At 36.0% G+C, this 5,851-nt stretch overlaps 1 pseudogene; it reads left to right on the forward strand.

Moving 5' to 3' along the window:
* The first annotated feature begins 592 nt into the window (after window positions 1-592).
* On the forward strand, window positions 593-4,403 carry LOC120622153 (ubiquitin-conjugating enzyme E2 N-like; annotated as a pseudogene).
* The last annotated feature ends 1,448 nt before the right edge of the window (window positions 4,404-5,851 follow it).

Raw genomic sequence — 5,851 nt, forward strand, 5'->3', positions numbered from 1 at the left:
AGTCTTGTGGAGGTAAATGTGCATCAAGGGACACAGAAACACCTAAGATACAAGTTAGAGAAATACAAGAAATTTCAAATAGAGAATATAATCTAAGTGTCAGGCAAGCTTAATATGTTGGCCTTATGCATGATAAGCACAAAACTGGTACCTGAGTAATTCTTTACAGTGTAATTCTTTCAGTCATACAATACCTAAAGCTATCTTAGTCATAGAAATTCTAAACATATAAACTCAGAGACTGCAGCCAGCAATGTAAACAGTTAAGAACATATTACAACTTCTCACAGTCTTCTCCCAAAGCAAATTTTGAAGCCAGTGCTTATCATTTAACTTCTAAAATTCCGTGGTAAGCAGAATTTTAGTCTCTATGATCTTACTCCCCATGGTTATGTCATATTGCATGGTAAAGGGATGTTGCAGGTGTAATTAAGATTACTAATCATCTGACCTTAAAATGAGGAGATTACTCTGGGTTATCCAAGTCGACCCAATGTAATCACATGAGCCCTTCCTTAAAAGCAGAAGAGGAAGTCAGAGAGATGTGGTAGAAGAGCATGCCAAAGGGATTCAAAGAGATTATTATTCAGGTATGGTGAAGCCAACAAATCAGGAGACAATTTCCAATGAAAAGATAGCTTGTTACTCGCAGGTACCAAAAAGAGAGGGCACACTACACCGCACGAGGCCACACCGAGAAGCACCAGGGTTAGTGAGGAGGCAGTGGGAGCAGGAGAAAATGCAGGCAATCGCCTTTATTTTGGTTTCCATGGGAAGGAATGGGCAAGACAATGTAAACGGATTTTGGATTGTCTAGTCTGAATAACTGCAGCAGGCTCATGGCAGAGGGGCTGGCCTTAGTTGCCTACTACCTGGCCTTGAGGTGATTAGGGCAAGCGGATACTGGCTCTGAGTGTGACAGTCCAATAGAGGAGGGTATGGGCTCTGAATTGGTTAGTTTGAATATGAAAGGCACCCTCTAGGACTTCATTATCCCTGGGAGGGGCAGTCTCTCCAGAGTCAGCAAGGTCCCAGATGGCAAAGCATCAAAGACACTGAAAATAAAAAGGCATAATTTATGCAGCCTGGATATGGATTCTTCCCAGTAATGGCTGTAAAGGAATGCAGCCCTACCGATACCTTGATTTTGGCTTTGTGAGACCCTGAGCAGAGAACCCAGCTATGCCATTACAGACTCCGTTCTACAGATCTGTTAGATAACAAATGGATATTGTAAGTTGCTAAATTCGTGGATGTTTGTTACAGCAGCAAGAGAAAACTAATACATATGCCAAATCCTCCTTGGTGGCATGTTTCTAATTCTCTGGGCATGTTATATTCTGCAGAACCTCCACCATGTTCACAATTACAATCATACGGAAAAAGGCTAATTAGACAAGCTGTCTTCAATGACTATTTTTGGCAGGTTTCTATCATGCTAAATATAATGTGAAATTTTTAATGTTATCCACCATTAGAACATATGGGAAAATTGAATCAAGATGTGCTTAGTAAACTAGTTTAAGTTTGTGGAACGCAAATTCTTAAAACTTTAAAGCATTTTAAGACTGTGTGGGATACAGTAAGTACTAATAACTACAGCATGCACTATCCATCTCTATTAAGCAAATAATTAACTAACTAACCAACTATATATAATTGGCCATTACTTCAGATAAAGATGATGTTGCATATTCATGCTTTGAGCCACTCTCCATCCCAAAGAGGTGCATAGCAGTGAAGGATAAAATGTAAAAAATGAAAATCTAAAAAGATGTAGCCAAGCATATAAAAAAAATCAAACATCCCTGTGGATCAATAACCAAACATTTATTCATTTATTTATGAATTCATTCATTTAACAAGCTTTTATTTAGTACCTACTATGTGATAGACATTGTTTTAGACACAGGATACTGCACTAAACAGAACAAAGTCTCTGCTCATATATTTCTTTTTTTTTATTTAATTTATTTACTTTGTTAATTGAAGAAATTATTTTAAAAATTTTCCCCTGTCTACCTCCTCCCTCCCTCCTCCCCTCTACCCTCTGGTAACCACCAGTCCATTGTCTATGTCCATGAGTCTCTGTTTGTTTGTCATGTTCATATGTTGCTTTTAGGTTTATATCCCACATATAGTGATATCATGTGATTTTCAACTTTTTCTGTCTGGCTTTTTTCACTTTGTACGATTATTTCAAGGTCCATCCATGTTGTTGCAAATGGCAGTATTTCGTCTCTTCTTATGGCTGAGTAATATTCCATTGTGTATATGTACCACAGCTTCTTTAGCCAATCATCTATCGAGGGACACTTCAGTTGCTTCCATGTCCTAGCCACTGTGAATAATGCTGCTATGAACATTGATGTGCAAATACCTTGTCTGCCTGTACATTTGAACAGAAGAAAATTCTAACCGAAACACAAAGAATAAACCAGATAGATGCAGCAGGCAAAGGCAGCCAGGAGCTTATATTACTATGAGTAATGAAGACTAAAATGCCCTGTCTAAGACAGAAAACAAGAGTCAGTCTGACTGCTTGAAATAAAAGACTGAATGGAAAGGAGGCTGGAAAAAGCTATAACTAACTGCTGCCTGATGCTACAGCTTATGTAAAACTATGTACCCACCCATGAGACAAAAGCAGCTATCCTCACAGTCAGGACACGGGCTGAGCTGCCATTAGCTAAGTCATTGGATCTGTGCTATCCCCAAATCACCAGTGATAATAAATGCCCTGAGCTGTCCATATAAGATCTGATTCTGAATAGAGGACAAACAGGTCTATGAAGAGACAACTGTAACAAAGTAGAAAGGAAGGAATGAGTGAATACAAAGGAAAAAAACTTTCCCTCAAGATGAGTCTACGAATCAAAATTTTATAACACATGAATAAAACTAAGCAACAAAATGAAAATAAAAAAGGAATCATGACATGACTTTACGATGCTCAAAGAGATAAAGAAAAGAATTACATTTTTATGGGAAGAAAAAACAAGGAATTATGAAATTAAAAAAAGCAGAAATGAGAATAGGCATTTAAAAAACAGAATCCTGGATATAAAATATTTAGTTAAAACTTTAATAGGTGAGATAGTGGTGAGAGAATTAATAAAATGGAAAAGTATTGAGGAATTTACCCAGATCCTATTACAGTGAGACAGAGGTGAAAACATAATTATGAAAAAGCAATTTAAAAATATGGAGGATCAATTGGGAGTCTCCAACATATATCTAGTGGAAGAGCCACAAAGAAAACATTGAGGAAATGGCATAAACTTTTCCAAAATAAAGACATACAGGAATCTTCTGATTATAAGTGCCCGACAAGCGTAATACAGGATAAGTGGATATATCTGGAATTGTTCCACTGCAATAAAGATGCTAAAGTAAAAACCCTTACAAAGCACTATTTATTTAAAAAATCTTTAGAAGTCCAAACATAAGAATTTATACACTAACTGAAATGTTCCTTAGCAGCTCTGAAAATCAATTGAAGACACATTAAGTAAACTTGGAATTTCGAGTTAAAACTATTGTAAGAATTGTATCTAACAATATTGAATTATTTTGTCTTTCTATAAATTGCCTTCTCCATTTCAATGGAGTAAAAGATTTACCCAAAAAGTCAAAGTAGAGAAAAAAAATAAAGTTGGGGATAAAGAAAATGAAATATTAAATTGCTTATAAAATCTGGAAGAAGGATAAAGTTTTTATTAACCTTAGAATTTGATAAGTAAACTATGCATGTTGTAATGTTTAAGTTAATTGCTAAATGACTGAAACTAAAGTACATAAAGTACATAACTACCAAGCTAATAGGAAAAAATAAAATTATTTTTTAAAATATACTTGGGTCAATCTGGAAAAAAGCAAACAAGGAGAGAGAAAAATGTAGAGCCCCAGACGAGACCAGAGGCCGAACTTGGGATCTGACAAGATGACCAGGCTGCCTCACACAGGATTATCAAGGAAACCCAGTGTTTGCTGGCAGAACCAGTTCCCAGAATTCAAGCAGAACCAGACGAGAACAACGCACATTATTTTCCTGTGGTCATTGCTGGTCCCCATGATTCCCACTTTGAGGGAGAGACTTTGAAACTTGAACTATTCCTTTGAGAAGAATACCTGATGACAACCCCTAAAGTACATTTCATGACCAAAATTTATCATCCTAATGTAGGCAAGCTGGGAAGACTATGTTTAGATATTTTGAAAGATCAGTGGTCCCCAGCACTGCAGATCCGCACAGTTCTGCTTTGATCCAGGTTTTGTTAAGTGCTCCCAATCCAGATGATCCATTAGCAAATGATGTAGCTGAGCAGTGGAAGACCTACAAAGTCCAAGTCAAAGAAACAGCTACAACATGGACTAGGCTACATGCCATGAATAATATTTAAATCAATCTGATCATCAAGTGTATCACTTCCATTCTGACAAGATTTCTTCTTTTTTCTGTTTGCATTTAACAGACGCAGTCTTAGATATATTATAGCAATGGTCTCCAACCTTTTTTGCACCAGAGACCAGGGCTCCTATGAGAATCTAATGCCTGATGATCTGAGGTGGAGCTGAGGCGGTGATGCTAGCGCTGGGGAGCGGCTGCAAATACAGATGAAGCTTCCCTCACTTGCCAGCTGCAGAAGTGAGTTATAAAAAAATTCAGGTGCATGTCATACAAAATATATTTTCATTAACACAAAAATTCTGAAGACGTCATACCTAGTTTGTAAGTCAAATACATGAATCCATTCAACACAAGCTTTATTTATAAAAGGTTTCCACCATATTTGTTATTTTAGGGATGAGACAAATATAATGTCAATACCAATAATAGTATAAATGTAACTTGGATCTCCTGAATAGTTTCCATTCTGCCAATAGTAGATTCTTACCTTCATATTTAAAAACAATAAAAAATAAATAAAAACCTTTAATAGGAATTTCAACTATTTGGAAGTAATATATTTTTATATATGGAAACAAAAATATAACTAATACATGTGAAACAGAAAGAAGATAAAGAACGATGACACATGAACAAGAGTTGTCAAAAGTCCTAGTATACAAAAAGTTCTAGAATAAAATAGCAGAAACGAAACAGGAATCTGTGTTTTTCTTATCTAGACTACTATGAAATATCAGGAACACCATTTAATCTTTGTATTTTTTGTTGGTGTTGTTGTTAAAACAGTTTTAAAATAAGGACCTATACTTCCTTACAAATCTGTATTTTTCTTTCAAGCTTTCTTTCAAGCTTTTGATGGAAATAATAGCAATTTTTCTCAATAGAAAACAAGTAAAGCTTCAAAGGCAGTTCTGTCTGACCTTACGGGTAAGATCCTATAGAACACTAAAAGACCTACCGACTTCAGACATCTGTCCAATTAGCCTGATATTATCCAAAATTTCCATCAGTTTGTTGTAGTAGCAGAGTTTCTTTAGGGAAAGGGAATTAATTCTAAAAGATTCCTATTGTTAATGCAAAATATTATATTAATGCTAATATTTTTCTAACCAGCTAGCTAGCTATATATGACTGGGAGCAGATGTGTATAAGGGAAGGGGACACTAAATTATTTCAAGTCAGTGGATATCCATATTTACCATGAACGGTAAGGATGAGGAAAAGATTCAGAGTGTGGAGTATTACCTAAAAGTAAATCTGTGGGGATTCTGAGGGTGGGGTTCTTAAATGAAGCAAAGTGGGAACAGCCATGTTGTACCAGACACTTGGGAGTAGTAGGAAAACCAAAGAACCACATTTTCCTACTTCACCATCTAATCTTCTAAATACCTTCCATTGCCATAGGTAGATTCATTCATTCTCAGTACAATAGCACGTTGA

Source organism: Pteropus medius, unplaced genomic scaffold, assembly GCF_902729225.1.
Source record: "Pteropus medius unplaced genomic scaffold, Ma_sr-lr_union100, whole genome shotgun sequence".
NCBI lineage: Eukaryota > Metazoa > Chordata > Mammalia > Chiroptera > Pteropodidae > Pteropus > Pteropus medius.